Source organism: Macrosteles quadrilineatus, unplaced genomic scaffold, assembly GCF_028750875.1.
Source record: "Macrosteles quadrilineatus isolate MER2022 unplaced genomic scaffold, UCM_ALF_1.0 Scaffold_2__2_contigs__length_208266976, whole genome shotgun sequence".
In the NCBI taxonomy this organism is placed as follows: domain Eukaryota; kingdom Metazoa; phylum Arthropoda; class Insecta; order Hemiptera; family Cicadellidae; genus Macrosteles; species Macrosteles quadrilineatus.
This window is the reverse complement of record NW_026542595.1, coordinates 106,586,795-106,605,668: the sequence shown is the minus strand read 5'-3', so window position 1 is coordinate 106,605,668 and position 18,874 is coordinate 106,586,795. Positions and strand designations below refer to the sequence as shown.

Here is an 18,874-nt window from a genome sequence, read left to right as displayed (position 1 = left end):
TCACATGTCAGTGGTAATATAATGACGTACAGTAGTAACAAAGGAAGGTAATGCATGCATTAATGTTACTTAGACAACATCAGATGCTACCAATGTCACCTAGGAGATTCATCTACATATCTTGACTAATGAAGTTTCACATGTCAGTGGTAATATAATGACGTACAGTAGTAACAAAGGAAGGTAATGCATACATTAATCTTACTTAGACAACATCAAACAGTACTAACGTCATCTAGGAGATTCATCTTCATATCTTGACTAATGAAGTTTCACATGTCAGTGGTAATATAATGACGTATAGTTGTGACAAAGGAAGGTAATACATACATTAATGTTACTTAGACAACATCAAACAGTACTAATGTCATCTAGGAGATTCATCTACACATCTTGACTAATGAAGTTTCTCATGTCAGTGGTAATATAATGACGTATAGTTGTGACAAAGGAAGGTAATGCATACATTAATGTTACTTAGACAACATCAAACAGTACTAATGTCATCTAGGAGATTCATCTACAAATCTTGACTAATGAAGTTTCACATGTCAGTGGTAATATAATGACGTATAGTTGTGACAAAAGAAGGTAATACATACATTATTGTTACTTAGACAACATCAAACAGCACTAATGTCATCTAGGAGATTCATTTACACATCTTGACTAATAAAGTTTCACATGTCAGTGGTAATATAATGACGTATAGTTGTGACAAAGGAAGGTAATGCATACATTAATGTTACTTAGACAACATCAGATGCTACCAATGTCATCTAGAAGATCCATCTACATATCTTGACTAATGAAGTTTCACATGTCAGTGGTAATATAATGACGTACAGTAGTAACAAAGGAAGGTAATGCATGCATTAATGTTACTTAGACAACATCAGATGCTACCAATGTCACCTAGGAGATTCATCTACATATCTTGACTAATGAAGTTTCACATGTCAGTGGTAATATAATGACGTACAGTAGTAACAAAGGAAGGTAATGCATACATTAATGTTACTTAGACAACATCAAACAGTACCAATGTCATCTAGGAGATTCATCTACATATCTTGACTAATGAAGTTTCACATGTCAGTGGTAATATAGTGACGTATAGTAGTGCAAAGGAAGGTAATGCATGCATTAATGTTACTTAGACAACATCAGATGCTACCAATGTCATCTAGAAGATCCATCTACATATCTTGACAAATGAAGTTTCACATGTCAGTGGTAATATAATGACGTACAGTAGTAACAAAGGAAGGTAATGCATGCATTAATGTTACTTAGACAACATCAGATGCTACCAATGTCACCTAGGAGATTCATCTACATATCTTGACTAATGAAGTTTCACATGTCAGTGGTAATATAATGACGTACAGTAGTAACAAAGGAAGGTAATGCATACATTAATCTTACTTAGACAACATCAAACAGTACTAACGTCATCTAGGAGATTCATCTTCATATCTTGACTAATGAAGTTTCACATGTCAGTGGTAATATAATGACGTATAGTTGTGACAAAGGAAGGTAATACATACATTAATGTTACTTAGACAACATCAAACAGTACTAATGTCATCTAGGAGATTCATCTACACATCTTGACTAATGAAGTTTCTCATGTCAGTGGTAATATAATGACGTATAGTTGTGACAAAGGAAGGTAATGCATACATTAATGTTACTTAGACAACATCAAACAGTACTAATGTCATCTAGGAGATTCATCTACAAATCTTGACTAATGAAGTTTCACATGTCAGTGGTAATATAATGACGTATAGTTGTGACAAAAGAAGGTAATACATACATTATTGTTACTTAGACAACATCAAACAGCACTAATGTCATCTAGGAGATTCATTTACACATCTTGACTAATGAATTTTCACATGTCAGTGGTAATATAATGACGTATAGTTGTGACAAAGGAAGGTAATGCATACATTAATGTTACTTAGACAACATCAGATGCTACCAATGTCATCTAGAAGATCCATCTACATATCTTGACTAATGAAGTTTCACATGTCAGTGGTAATATAATGACGTACAGTAGTAACAAAGGAAGGTAATGCATGCATTAATGTTACTTAGACAACATCAGATGCTACCAATGTCATCTAGAAGATCCATCTACATATCTTGACTAATGAAGTTTCACATGTCAGTGGTAATATAATGACGTACAGTAGTAACAAAGGAAGGTAATGCATGCATTAATGTTACTTAGACAACATCAGATGCTACCAATGTCACCTAGGAGATTCATCTACATATCTTGACTAATGAAGTTTCACATGTCAGTGGTAATATAATGACGTACAGTAGTAACAAAGGAAGGTAATGCATACATTAATGTTACTTAGACAACATCAAACAGTACCAATGTCATCTAGGAGATTCATCTACATATCTTGACTAATGAAGTTTCACATGTCAGTGGTAATATAATGACGTACAGTAGTAACAAAGGAAGGTAATGCATACATTAATGTTACTTAGACAACATCAAACAGTACCAATGTCATCTAGGAGATTCATCTACATATCTTGACTAATGAAGTTTCACATGTCAGTGGTAATATAGTGACGTATAGTAGTGCAAAGGAAGGTAATGCATGCATTAATGTTACTTAGACAACATCAGATGCTACCAATGTCATCTAGAAGATCCATCTACATATCTTGACTAATGAAGTTTCACATGTCAGTGGTAATATAATGACGTACAGTAGTAACAAAGGAAGGTAATGCATGCATTAATGTTACTTAGACAACATCAGATGCTACCAATGTCACCTAGGAGATTCATCTACATATCTTGACTAATGAAGTTTCACATGTCAGTGGTAATATAATGACGTACAGTAGTAACAAAGGAAGGTAATGCATACATTAATGTTACTTAGACAACATCAAACAGTACCAATGTCATCTAGGAGATTCATCTACATATCTTGACTAATGAAGTTTCACATGTCAGTGGTAATATAGTGACGTATAGTAGTGCAAAGGAAGGTAATGCATGCATTAATGTTACTTAGACAACATCAGATGCTACCAATGTCATCTAGAAGATCCATCTACATATCTTGACTAATGAAGTTTCACATGTCAGTGGTAATATAATGACGTACAGTAGTAACAAAGGAAGGAAATGCATGCATTAATGTTACTTAGACAACATCAGATGCTACCAATGTCACCTAGGAGATTCATCTACATATCTTGACTAATGAAGTTTCACATGTCAGTGGTAATATAATGACGTACAGTAGTAACAAAGGAAGGTAATGCATACATTAATCTTACTTAGACAACATCAAACAGTACTAACGTCATCTAGGAGATTCATCTTCATATCTTGACTAATGAAGTTTCACATGTCAGTGGTAATATAATGACGTATAGTTGTGACAAAGGAAGGTAATACATACATTAATGTTACTTAGACAACATCAAACAGTACTAATGTCATCTAGGAGATTCATCTACACATCTTGACTAATGAAGTTTCTCATGTCAGTGGTAATATAATGACGTATAGTTGTGACAAAGGAAGGTAATGCATACATTAATGTTACTTAGACAACATCAGATGCTACCAATGTCATCTAGAAGATCCATCTACATATCTTGACTAATGAAGTTTCACATGTCAGTGGTAATATAATGACGTACAGTAGTAACAAAGGAAGGTAATGCATGCATTAATGTTACTTAGACAACATCAGATGCTACCAATGTCACCTAGGAGATTCATCTACATATCTTGACTAATGAAGTTTCACATGTCAGTGGTAATATAATGACGTACAGTAGTAACAAAGGAAGGTAATGCATACATTAATGTTACTTAGACAACATCAAACAGTACCAATGTCATCTAGGAGATTCATCTACATATCTTGACTAATGAAGTTTCACATGTCAGTGGTAATATAGTGACGTATAGTAGTGCAAAGGAAGGTAATGCATGCATTAATGTTACTTAGACAACATCAGATGCTACCAATGTCATCTAGAAGATCCATCTACATATCTTGACTAATGAAGTTTCACATGTCAGTGGTAATATAATGACGTACAGTAGTAACAAAGGAAGGTAATGCATGCATTAATGTTACTTAGACAACATCAGATGCTACCAATGTCACCTAGGAGATTCATCTACATATCTTGACTAATGAAGTTTCACATGTCAGTGGTAATATAATGACGTACAGTAGTAACAAAGGAAGGTAATGCATACATTAATGTTACTTAGACAACATCAAACAGTACCAATGTCATCTAGGAGATTCATCTACATATCTTGACTAATGAAGTTTCACATGTCAGTGGTAATATAGTGACGTATAGTAGTGCAAAGGAAGGTAATGCATGCATTAATGTTACTTAGACAACATCAGATGCTACCAATGTCATCTAGAAGATCCATCTACATATCTTGACTAATGAAGTTTCACATGTCAGTGGTAATATAATGACGTACAGTAGTAACAAAGGAAGGAAATGCATGCATTAATGTTACTTAGACAACATCAGATGCTACCAATGTCACCTAGGAGATTCATCTACATATCTTGACTAATGAAGTTTCACATGTCAGTGGTAATATAATGACGTACAGTAGTAACAAAGGAAGGTAATGCATACATTAATGTTACTTAGACAACATCAAACAGTACCAATGTCATCTAGGAGATTCATCTACATATCTTGACTAATGAAGTTTCACATGTCAGTGGTAATATAGTGACGTATAGTAGTGCAAAGGAAGGTAATGCATGCATTAATGTTACTTAGACAACATCAGATGCTACCAATGTCATCTAGAAGATTCATCTACATATCTTGACTAATGAAGTTTCACAAGTCAGTGGTAATATAATGACGTATAGTTGTGACAAAGGAAGGTAATGCATGCATTAATGTTACTTAGACAACATCAAACAGTACCAATGTCATCTAGGAGATTCATCTACATATCTTGACTAATGAAGTTTCTTGTATGGTATATATCCTAATGGCATTTTATTTTGTACTTAGTTTATTGATTTTACACAGTACCTACTATTACTATTCATTGTTTGCGTACGTCTAAATATTTGTATTTACATATATTTTTATTACATTTCTAACGAAATATCCTGTTTATGTGTTTATTCCATTACGGGAATGAGAGTCAGAAGAAATTTTGTTTATAACTTCTCAAACATATAATTTGGTGTTGAAAAATTTTGAATTTTGCACTAAAAAAGTTCAATTTATACCATACGTGGCATAAAATGTTTTATTTCATACGGCTAAACACATCCACATATAATTAATTACGCTAAATAATACATTTGGTATATTTTACTATTATTGTAATGTGGAAGATAATAGTTATGTCTTTTTATTTGTCCGGTAAAAGCGGAAATCCGGGTACACAGGGTTGGAATTTAATTACTCACCTACACATACTCAATTACCTAAGGTGGATGCTAGTAATGTGAACAGAGTACCTATCATGTAATTAACATCTATCCCAAGGATAGCAAAAGTAGAGTATAAACCTATAACATACACTAACACTGTTTACAAGTGAGTTAAGGTGTACGAATTAATACAAATAATAAGGGATTATATAAAGGGTGTCCCGTAGGTAATCAGCAAACCTCCGTAAAATGGTGATGGGTTAAAATAAAGAGAAAAGCAAGAGTAAGAACACATTTTTTTCAATAAAACTTAGTTAACCAGATGTTCACAATTTGATTTTTTTACTTAAGTATTGTTATCATTAATATTTTTCAACTAGTCTTTATGGACATTGATATGTATTTTAAAAACAAAAGAGAAATATGTTAGGAATAAATGAAGTTGGTGTAATTTGAAATTTCTAAATAGCAACGATTTTACTTTTCATAACTGAAATTACAAAAAAAAGGCTTATTTTGTGAAATAATTTAAAATACACTTTTTTGCGTTTAAGATTTCCCATCAAACGAAACCAAATTCAAAAAAGATCAATTATCAGATAAAATCTGAAAACCCCAAACTATTATGTTTCAAATTAAGGAAAAATTATGCTCATTCTGACTAGCTTAGCCTTATTTGATAACTAAAATAGTAATATTTTAACAATTTCGTTATTCAATCTTTTTTGACCCATATAACAATAATCTGGGATTTGGCTTTTTACTTACGAGACACGCTTTACACATTAATAACTACGTTTAAATAACTGTTGATACGGTTTTGTTGAGATTTTCAATAATGACAATTATTAATAAATTGACAGCCACAAAAAATATTAGCTTAATATTAAACACATTTAAATTTAATCAGATGAAGAAACACTGCTGTTTTAATTGGTTCTAAGGAGCTATTTGTGGTAATTAAGTTCGTAAGTTAATAGAATAATTAGGTACTTTGTAGGTACTTAGATTTTGGATCAATAAATCCCGTCAAAATAGTTTCTTCTTTTTCACAATGTTTAATAGTAAGAATTTTGAACTAATCATCATACAAATCTGTTTACATTGAGTTCAAAAAGGACCACAAGAAGCATAACTTAACCTTTTCACAATTAATGGTATTTAAAATCGTTTACTGAAAATAAATATGTAGTTTTAAGCTAAAAATAATATTTCAAATTAAAAACTGTGTTACAAAGCTCTAAAAGAGTAAAATGCACTCACATCCGTTCCTACAAGTTCAAAACGTTACAGAAATTAAGAATTAAGTTTTTGAAACCATATTTCTCCGTTATAGTTATTCTCAGCAATAAATAAACATTAAAACTGTCAAACTTTAACTGTTGGAACTATTAACCTAGTTTCAAACTTGCAATGTAGCAAGTCATGTGATATGAAGCTGCTGTTTTGCTGGAAAGACAAAACAATATACTGTCTTGAAGCTCCCACATTTCACAGATAGGACGAAACTGTGTACATTTATCATAATAGTGTTTAGTATATTTTATTTAAACTTTGTTTTTATTCTACATCCTGCTACAAAGCTGATTGAATAATCCAAATAGTACATTTATTCACAAGGGCGTTAAGTGACATTTCGAACCGAGCTCAAGCCAGGAAAATAAGCAACGGTTGGAAAAGAAACTTTTGCCCATGCGATGAACTATATTTTTTGGTCATATTGTACCATTATTAAAGCAGCAAAGTTACAAGATGAAAATACTTTTTCGTGTAAAGATAACACCATGAAAACATGTCCTACTTGTTTATTATCATTACGTCCGTTACGATTGTGTTAATGTGCATGATGCTATCAATTTATCAAACTATTGATAAAATGGCAACAATAAGCTACAACCGATTAAAACAATCGATACATCTATAGTCTTCAGCCGAAGTTTTTTTCTTTCTAGGGAGAAAAAGAGCTACTTTAGACCCGCAACGCTTGCATTAAAAATGCCTGTTTTTGCTGCGCAGTATGACAAAAAACACAGATGGTTTCATAGATAAGTTAATAAAGTTAAGCTGTATTGTTGAGCTTTTGCAATCAATGCTGGCTGCATCACTTTTTTGTGCAGTATTCAGAGAATAATTATATAACCGGATAGAGTTATTTATTTTACTCTGCCATGCAGGGAAATTAAACAGTGCGAAATTCATGCAACTGAGTTGTGCAACTTAGTTTCTATAATCAATCAGGTGTTGCAAAACTGTTTGTAACTAAGTGTTTGTGAGTTAATTCTATAAGCAATGTGTGACTGTACTTTATAGTTAGGTTTAATGGAAAACATTTTAAAAGGGTGCACCTCACTTAACCTAACTTTTCCTGAAAAAAAATAAAGATTTTTCATTAATTTTTTTTATTTCACCTCATAAAAAAGAGTATGTAAAGGAACTAGGTATTCATTAAAATATACTTGATTCTTTTGCCAAAGATTTTTGGTGAAATCTTGTATTTATGATTGAATTTCATTGTTCCACCTAAGTAATATTTACATAAATTACTTCAATAAATATTTGGTAACAGGGTACACTTGGTAATATGATGTCAATAATAAACAAAATAACGATTAAGGCGAATACCTAACGATTGCGGCACAATATGCTAATTGAATTGAAGGATTATCAATTTTATTATTATTATTTTTCGGTAGTGGGTAAAATTTAAAGAATATTATTATCTATTTAGATTTCCATATTTTACATCGCTTATTAGTGTGTGACATAAAAAATCATAATTTTATTGCTCTGTCGTAACTCAAAAATTTACTTACAAACTCAATTTCAGTGTGTTTCATGACTAACAGATAATACCTGACCATATGACAGTGATATATACAGGGTGTCCATAAAAAACGTTTCAGGACTTTGGGAAATGAATCCCCATACTAAAAGGAAGAAAAAAGTTTATGGGAAGGTATGTCCGAAAATGCATATTAACCCAGATATCCGCCATTTTGTTTTTTATACAAACATATTTTTATCTGTGAAGTTTTTTATCCGATGATTATGAAATTTGGTAAACATGTTAACATACACAAGACCTATAATAGAAAAAAATTTTTAAAGTTGTTCCGATTGTAAATTTCAAAATGGCGGCCGTTTGAATTTTTATAACTTAAATAACTCAAAAACGGCTAATTCTACGAAAAAATGTCAGAAATACTTTTTTTTTGCATTTTTAATTTCCTATCAAACGATACCAAGATCAAAAAGATCGGACAAAAGATAACTGAAATATAAGGTTTTTTGTGTAAAAATAAGGCAAAGTTAGTCGGGGAACCCTTATTTTTTGCCTTATTTTTACACAAAAAACCTTATATTTCAGTTATCTTTTGTCCGATCTTTTTGATCTTGGTATCAAATAGGTATGGTATCGTTGCCAATAGCTTACAATGTTTCATTGATGGCGCTTCAAGGACAGTTGTGTAAAGTTTAAAAAAAATCACAACTGCAGTGGGTGATCACGTAGGTTGCCAGTTTGACCAAGTTTTATCATTGCCTTACACACAAAGACCAGGACAGCCATAAAAACTTCCTATTTTTTAAGGAGTTTTTGCAACCAATTTTTATTGAGAACACTTTATCTTTCTCTCATCCATTCAAGACTACAATACGCTCTACGCTTCTGGGAAGGTAACATAAATTTATCATTGATAAACTAAGAATCACACAGCATCATGTTATCAGGCTTATTACATATAGTCGTAAGGGATATAGCTCCTTCCCATTATATGTCCATTTAAAAATACTTCTAATTCAACACCTGTTTGTTTATAAAGTATAAGACTTTTTTATATTCGAAGTGGGAATAGTGGAACAAACAATCTTTCATATATACTATTTAGATTACCCAAAGTAAAACAAATCTATATTCAGACAATCTTATCAAGTACAGTGGGCCAAAATATTTCAACCAATTACTAAACGATATCAAAAGCAGTTCAAATTTAAAGTCATTTTCCATTTACATAAAAAAGTGGTTAATTTAGATGCCACGTTTTGTATTGTAATTATTGAATTTGCATATATTGTTTTAAATCGTTGATTTACATTATTTTATACTGCTTATATAGGATTAATTAAAAAAAATATATTTTTATTGTGAATATCTATTATTGTTATAATATTGTTATTTTGTTTTATTTAACAACTGCATCAAGACGTTACAGAGAGCGGCAAGGCTTTTTTCATGTGTGGAATGGACTGAAAATATATAAAATGCAATATATATATATATATATATATTTTTTTTTTTTTATTGAACGTTGTCACATAACTGGATGCTTTGGCAACGTAATTCCGAGTTTTTCCAAAGAGAGAATTCCAAATATACCGTCGAGAACACAAAAACCTCATTAATGGGGAAGTTTAGAAACCTAAATGGGACAACGAAGAAGCCCATGACCATTCTTCACAAGTCAACTACCTACTTGTAAAAGTTCATCATCACCGTTAGATAACATGTTAAGTAGGCCTACTATGTTTACTTAGGCCTATGTAATGTAAAATACTTATCCGATTCTTCGTTTGCCATTGTCCCTGTACAATTTATTGAACACTTTTCAGTTGGTGGTTGGTCAACCAAAACCATATACCCCGTTTTTTGGAGTCCATTGGAAGAAAATCCCCAAAAGTTCCATTTACAGAAGAAAACTTATTTAAAGGGTGTGGGCAGTCTTCGGCAGGTTATTACAAAGCCATGGTTCTTTTACTTGCAGGTAAGTTAAATATCTAACAGGCTAGGCCTATGATTAATTATTATCCAGATCTTAAGTTAAGCGAGAATCGCTATAGTTTGGATCACACTTTAAAAGTGCCTTACTCTAAAATAGGCTAGATTTACTCATTCTCAAATAAGTTAGCATAATTTTGCTAGCCAATTGTGTTAAATTTAGTAGACTAGCCTAGAATACGCAGTAAAGTGGGCATAAATGACAAAAGGCCTACCTAATCAGCATACAACTTTTACTAGGTAAAATAGGCTTTTAAGTTAGGCCTATTCCTAGTAGTGTCCGAAGTGACGACTCGCGTATATCTTGACTCGAGTCAAATCGACTCATGAAGAAGGTTTTTTGTCAACCAAATACTGTGATTCTCTTTTTTTCTCACCAGTTGTGTAAAGTTAAAAAAACAACTACAATGAGTGATCGAGGAGGTTGCCAGTATGACCAAGTTTTGTCGGCCTGTAGGTTAGTCCCGGGTTGAGATGTTTATGCCCCTTCTTAGGGGCGGACATAGAACCACTTATTACTGTATATTATATCAGCATTTTTCAATTGACGGGATTAAAATATTTTGGTCTGTTGCAGATTCAGAAAACAACAAGTGTTGGGAGGGCGTTCATAGTGGGGACAGCCATAGCTCAGCGACTCGGCCTCCAAGAACCAATACCGATAAATAGGGCGTTTGTACGGAAGATTTTAATGCTGCAGAATTCTAATTGAACCGTAGAAAACTCTAAAACCTCATTATTGGGGAAATTTAAATGGAGGGGATAACCGACGATCATCTCAGGTCTCTCAAAGTGGACCCGAAAAAGGTAGTTAGACCCAACACCCTATCTCGTTCACACAAGTCCTTCCTACCTGCCCACTATAAAAACAAGAGCTTTCGCTGAAGAGTTAACTAAATATAATACACACAACAACTCAAAGATAACACCAACAAAATAAAATGCAAAAACAGACCAAACAAACACGATACTACACAAAAACCCAATACGTAATTATACACAAACGTGTCCTCAAAATGATCTTTAAGTATTATGATAACCCATGGGAATTATATAATATAATCCCTCATGAAAGGGTTTTTGTACTACTGGGCGATTATGACTATTATTGGTAACCAAGATTTATCTAAAGTTTTCAACTGTCTGTCCCAGGTGAAGGAACTGCTAGAACATTGAAGAACGCCGGGGAGCCAAGATAATGGACACAAGAGAAAGTGCTAGATTCTAACAAAATATATCTAAAAGTAAGAATCTGCAGGATGTAATTGTCTCATATGATCAGCGAATCAATCATTTAGACTCCCTGCAGGATGACGTAAACAAGGACCTCATAAATGCCGCCAAAAGGTTTTATGAAACGGTCAGGTATATACAATACTTCGCTTTATAGTCCAGTCATTGAGTAGTGGAGGTTCAACAAAATTGATTCAAAAGGTTTTTCAACGGATTTCATTAGTTTTATACCTCCACACAACACAAAAAAAAGTCTACCAAAATCTGACTTGGGGAAGTACCTGAATTATGGTATTTAAATTAAAATAATAATTGCTCCTTAAAAAAAAACAGATAAAAATATTATGGCTATATATAGGGTGTAGTATATCGTTTTTAATGTTTTGAAGGGTGGGGAAACTAAATATGCAACTTAAAATGTGATTTGACGTCATTTGACACCACAATATGGCCGCCAAAATAGATTCATGGAGAAAAAAACTAAAATAAAACTTACTTTTAGATAGAGGGTGTAGTATATCGAATTCAATGTTTACAAGGGTAGCAAAACCAAAAATGCAACTTAAAATATGATTGTATAAAATGGAAGGTCATAAGATGGAATTCACCAAAATACGCTCCATTGAAGAAAATTAAAAAACAAACTTACCTTTAGAAATATGTTGTAGTAAGGCGATTTTAACTTTTACAAATGCCAGTAAACTAAATATGCAACTTAAAATAAGATTTTACATCATGAGACGGTGGCGTAAGATGTGATACCGGGGCACATGGATTATTTTTACATAGGGAATAATAATGGTATTTTAAAATATTAATAAATCGAATTCAATGAACACACGTTTGAAAAGGGAAAAGGGTTCTTGGTCCTAACCTTAGACGCTCCTACTCTTTATACACGCTCTTTGCGGATGTAATACCAAATGGAGACCCTATGGAATAGGAAAACTATCCGTTATGAACAAATACCATGATCTCAAGGAATTCACTGAATTGACATATGGTCAGTGTAAAGGGGTCACATGCACAAACGGGCAAACCCTTGATTTGAGTGAAAATATTGAAGTAACAGAGTAATTTATTTCAGAGTAACAATTTATAAAAAGGTGACAAATGATAGATATGTGGGACTATTTTTTAACACTTCAGTTAATTTGAACAGTATTTTATTAGCAGTATGAATTGTCGGCTGTATTTATATTAAAAAGTGTGTTCATTGAAATCGAATTATTTCTACACTATTATACCATTATTTTAATACAGTATCCTATGTAAAAATAACCCATGTGCCCCGGTACCCCGTCTTACCGTCTCATAATGTAAAATCTCATTTTAAGTTGCATAATAGCTTACTGGTATTTTATAAAAGTTAAGATTGAAAACTAATACCTAGTTCTAAAGATAGGCTATTTCTAAAGACGTTTCTTTTATTTACTTTCCGTAAATTTAATAACTCATACAATGCTGATCAAGAAGTTATTTATTTCTAAAGGTAAGTTTTTCAACTTTCCTCCATGGGGCGTATTTTGGTGACTTCCATCTTAGGCTTTTAAATTAGATACAATCATATTTTAAGTTGTATATTTGGTTTTGCCACCCTTGTGAACATTGAATTCGATATACTGCACCCTATATCTAAATGTGAGTTTTATTTTCGTTTTTCCTCCTTGGAAAATATTTTGGCGGCAATATTGTGGTGTCAAATGACGTCAAATCACATTTTAAGTTGCATATTTAGTTTCCCCACCCTTCAAAACATTAAAAACTATAAACTACACCCTATACAGGGTGAGTTTTAATTGTCCCCCCCCCAACTTTTTTCTACATTTTTTCAACTATTAATCCCAGACCACTTCCAAACATTGTTGGGTAGTAAGTACTTCATTTTGACAAGGTGATAATTTCCAGCCGCCATCTTGGATCCGCCATATTGGATGCAAAATATTTTTTTCAAATGTAAAGGTGGGGTTGTGACCTATTATTTCGAACTAGATTTTTACCCTGATTACAATGCCGCAAACTGTTTTTAAAAATCTTGATTCATTCTAAAGTTATGAGGCCTTTTTAAAACTTTATTTTTAGCCCATTTTAACATTGTGCTTGTACAAACTAAGACCATAATCTCAAAATAGTGCTAGATAAAGATAAGTATACACTACCAGTCATTGCCAACCTATTTCCACTTATTTATGACTGATGTATTTTTTTCGGCCGCCATCTTGGATCCGCCATTTTGAAATGGGATAAATTATTTAAAATTAGAAGGGGGTGTTGTGACCCATCATTTTGAACTACTTTTTAAAGCTTAACTCAATGCCGCAATCCATTTTTTGTTATCAAGTTTTATTTATGAAACATTGCAATATTTTTGTTAAAAATGTTAATATTTCAAAATCAAAATATGAAAATAAAAAATAGACCATGGAATTGAGTTCAGCTTAAAAAAGTAATCCGAAATGATGGGTCACAACACCCCTTTTATATTTAAAATAATTTATCACATTTCAAAATGGCGGATCCAAGATGGCGACCGAAAAAAATACATCTGTCATAACCAAGTGGAAATAGGTTGGCAATGACTGGTAGTGTATACTTATCTTTATCTAGCACTATTTTGAGATTATGGTCTTAGTTTGTACAAGCACAATGTTAAAATGGGCTACAAATAAAGTTTTAAAAGGCCTCATAACTTTAGAATGAATCAAGATTTTTAAAAACGGTTTGCGGCATTGTAATCAGGGTAAAAATCTAGTTCGAAATGATGGGTCACAACCCCACCTTTACATTTGAAAAAATATTTTGCATCCAATATGGCGGATCCAAGATGGCGGCCGGAAATGAACACCTTGTCAAAATGAAGTACTTCCTACCCAACAATGTTTAAAAGTGGTCTGGGATTGATATTTGAAAAAATGTAGAAAAAAGTTGGGGGGGGGGCAATTAAAACTCACCCTGTATATAGCAATTATATTTTTATCTGTTTTTTTTTCTCACGGAGCAATTATTATTTTAATTTAAATACCATAATTCAGGTACTTCCCCAAGTCAGATTTTGGTAGACTTTTTTTTGTGTTGTGTGGAGGTATAAAACTAATGAAATCCGTAGAAAAACCTTTTGAATCAATTTTGTTGAACCTCCGCTATATATTTCTCCTTAATTACCGGACTATTAGTAAACGGTAGTGAGTGGACAGAGGGAGAGCAAAGGGAACTCGACAACATACTGAAAAGAACAAGTTCGTAAGTATCAGACCCCGGACCCCGGATTGCATATTCGATGAGTAGATGGCTGCTATATGATAGATAGTTCCCTTTTTGAACCTCTTCCAAAATATTTCCGAGATTTATATCATAGTCTCTTGCTTTACAAGGTCGAAGCCGGTTGAAACAACAAAACACAAGACCCAAGGTAACTTATAATGACTGACTAAAATTAACCTGTCTAATCCCAGAACAGTGAATGTTACAGCGACAGAAGAAAGAGGACATACAGAGATGGCCCAACAGTTCGGGGGCTGCTACACAGGGTGATTAGGGAAAGAAGGGAGAAGAGAGAAACTCTGTTGTAGCCAAACAGCCGACAGAACCAGTCCCGGTGTTGCCGACAGCATCAGGCAGCACCTCATCTAAGTCACTTAGTAATATATTTGGAAAGTGTTGATAATATAATCATATCAATGTTAGTAGTGGAGATATAGAGTTTAGGGTGGAACTAATTTCCACAAAAGTACAGCATTTATAACTTACACCGATGAAAATAGATATTTCCTACAATTTTATTGTAACACATTTTAACCTTCAAGATTGGAACCAAACTTTTCAAAATTCGTGCAGACCACTTTCAACCTACATTAGTTAACACCCGACGTAACACTCATTGACGGCACCAAAAAAAGAAAGAAGCTGGAGTTTGAATATTAGTAATCCTTGTTTCTTGTTTGCTTGACTTCCATCCATTCGCATTGGAGATTTTTAAAGTTTTGTTTTGAGTTCAATAATTCTGTATTTAGATATGTGCTCAGCACAGTTTGAAAAGAGATCTTGTTTTCATTACACATTTAAAGTACTTCTAATCTTTGTTTTTTCATTTTACTTTTACTTTTTTACTCTTAATATTAAAACCTAAAATTTCCTCTTCTATTTTACAGCAGCTTTGGGAGGGACTAACAAAAAAGAAGATGTCTACAATATAATAAGATATATAAGATTGTGCCAAAGATTTCAAGAATGCACATGGAGATTTTGTAGCTACTTTTCTGTTATCAGCAGCTGCGATGGAAGCTCTGGTGAATGTGAGCAAGAGCATAAATTCGGAGTTTCTTGACTCAAATATATGAAATAATTTTCAAAATCCATCTATCCTCTCTAACGGTAAACATACTGTCTTTACTGATATACTCTCTCAGTCTACTCTGTAAAGGGCCCTTAGGGAAACCACTATTATGAAACATACCGTCAGTATCAGTGAGATGGTCAAAGTCTACCACACAAAGGACACCGTAGCTTGTAGGAACCATGGAGCACAACACGTGTGGTAAAGTCCTCAACAATTGAGAGACGCAGCGAAACATAAGACTCATAAGAGTCTACATTCATTGGTCGAGTTGATACCTCCCAGCGGCGAGGTAAGATATTTTATAAAGCTTGGTGAAAGTGCTTTTAAGTCGATCTCTTCCTAGAAAACAATATTTGAGAGCTAACCTCAAAGTGTTGTCGAGTTCTGCTATCCATGAATATGATATGGGAGGCAAAGTGTTGTCTAGTATCAGGGGTAAAGTGGCTGCGTCTAAAACTCTAACGATTCCCAAAAATAAACTTCACAGAGGCTTCCAAACCTCAAAGCTCTGAATGCGCGATCCTCGTGGATATTTAAAAGTTTCTGATGTAATTTTTTCTTCACTACGGAGTTGGCTCTACTGCACATTCTGTGTAAAGCAATGGATTTCACACGTACATCCCTGCTTCATTAAACGCTGAACAAGTTCAGCGAAAAGACTACATTCGAAATAGACAATTTTTAAGAACTTAAAAACATTTTTGAAAAAGGAAGATGTTGGTAATGTTCATATGTTAAATAACATGTCGATCGATATCGTCCCAAGGTGAACTACCTTGGGACGTTTATGATTTTGACAATTATTTCATTTGGTAGTTCTAACAAAGTTTCGTCTTAACATTTTGTAATTTTGAAAATTGATCTAAATTAAAGTCAGATTCTATAAATGCAAATTTCTATAGAAACCGTTTAAGAATGTGTTTAAGTAAAATACGTTTTGAAATAAGTATCAACAATCTTGGTGAATTACTTCATTTACTTCAAATTCGTTTGGTGACTTGTATGTGAAATGGACCAGATGTATAGAAATAAATCGTTGATTAAAAGAAAAAAACTGGCAGAGAGTACTTGATAGGCTTGATAGGTATAGTCAAATCTAGATGCAAAAGTAAGAGCGAGAACCAATTAATTAAGATGCGGTTAACACTTACACGTACCTACTTGTATACCACTAATCCACAATTATTAGCTAAAAGCTTTTTAGGTGTTGAGGGTTATCTAATGTTACGTTTGTTACATGGATTTTGATAAAGCCATTTAAGGAAAATGGGGTGCTGCGACGCGAGCAAGGTACGAGACGGTGCCACGGTTCAGAGAAGCGGGACTACATACAGTGCTGAAATACAATATTAAATATTTTGGTATTCTTACGTAACCAAAATAGTTGCTAAAAACGTTGACCAAAAAGGTTGTCAAAGTTAATTATGATGGTGTATTATGCGTGTTAGTATTGATAATTTGACATTTTGATGTATTATTATTATATTCATAAATGATAAGCCATCAAATAATAAGCTATAGATGACACTTAAATTATAAATTGTTTCATAGGAATTACTGCTATTTTTAGGCACTTTTCTCTCTTTGATCTACTATTCTTTTTAAGGTTAACAACATATAAAAAAATAACAATACTAATATACAAATTGGTATATAACTGCAATACAATTTTACAATTGAAGTGCTTTAGAACAGTGTTGAATACATTCTCATGAGAAATGTTAACTTTAGTGGTTGGTTCCTACTTCTTCAATGTTTATGTTACAATAAGTAAATGCGTAGAAAATAACCCCTTAACAGGTTTATGACCTATACCTCATTTTACATGCATTATGCAAATTGTTTTCTAACTAAACGACTAAATAACCAACAGGTATCACCACTTTGCTTGTCAATTATAATAGAAATAAGTTGTTAAAAGTATAAAACATACCATAGAAACATCTTATAGGGTTTTCTTATCCGAGTTCGTTTGGCTCTTCTACCCGACCGATTTTCATGATTGAGGTCTCAAATTGAAGGTATGCACGCACAGATTTTCCATCAAGCATCGACATATAATTATCTATATTCTCACTCGGTTTATACGCAAACTAAGTTTGCTCTCCATGTGTTTCTTCTGGGAGTTAAATTTGGTTACTTTCCAAGTTCGTTTGGCTCTTCTACCCGACCGATTTTCATGATTGAGGTCTTAAACAGTGGCTTGATTATAATATAATCCTATATATTTTGGTCTAAGAACCTTCAGTGAAATGCCGGCTTTTATTTAAGCTATTAGTTATTCAAATCGGACGAGTTTCAAGCAAACGGAATGTGAACAACCAACTAAAAATAATTTTTCCTACACTATAATGTTTTAGCTGTTTTATATACGTTAATTGGTGGCTGAAAGTTACGTTTTAATGGCCATGACAGCTGTCATCGTCATTTGGGGACCGAGCAGGTTTTTACATCCCTAGGGCCGCAAAATCAGCTGCCCGCTAACTTTAACATGAATGCATATTAAATACCATCACATTGCAGTAGAATAGTTTTATTGTCACCGCTGCCTAGCAACTATATTTATTATTATTTTTGTTGATTCCTCAAATTATTTCTTCACATAGGTAACCTTAAAGTTGTAGATGTGTTGACTATCAGTGTACATTATTATTGTGGTGAATAGTGGTAATAGGGTATAGTGTGGTGAAAAATAGCGTTCGTACCACGGACCGAAATGGTTTTGCAGCTCTCGATCGTTTTAAGTTCTCGACTTCGTCTTGAACTTAAAAACTATCTCGAGCTGGCAAAACCTAGGTACGAAATATACTATTTCATAAGGGTTTTCTATGAAATTGATAGCTCCAGTATTGTTTATGTTTTTTATGTGTTTTAGACCCAAAATAATCAGTAAATTATATGCTTTAATTTGAGTTGTTGATCGTTTGAATCAGTTAAGCTCAAGATATTGTATCACTCAATAAAAAATCATAAATTTTATTATTTCTTGGATATTATATTTATTTTACCGCTGCGGAGCAGCATGGGTCCTTTAGCTTTAGTAAAAATCATTAAAAGATTGCAACCAAAGATTGAAAATAATGTGTTGTG

The 18,874-nt window shown here is 33.0% G+C and overlaps 1 protein-coding gene across 1 annotated transcript in view; it reads right to left on the bottom strand.

Moving 5' to 3' along the window:
- LOC128986167 (guanylate cyclase soluble subunit beta-1) overlaps positions 1 to 18,874 on the bottom strand; it is a 192,892-nt gene that overhangs the window by 94,013 nt on the left and 80,005 nt on the right. The window lies entirely within an intron of this gene.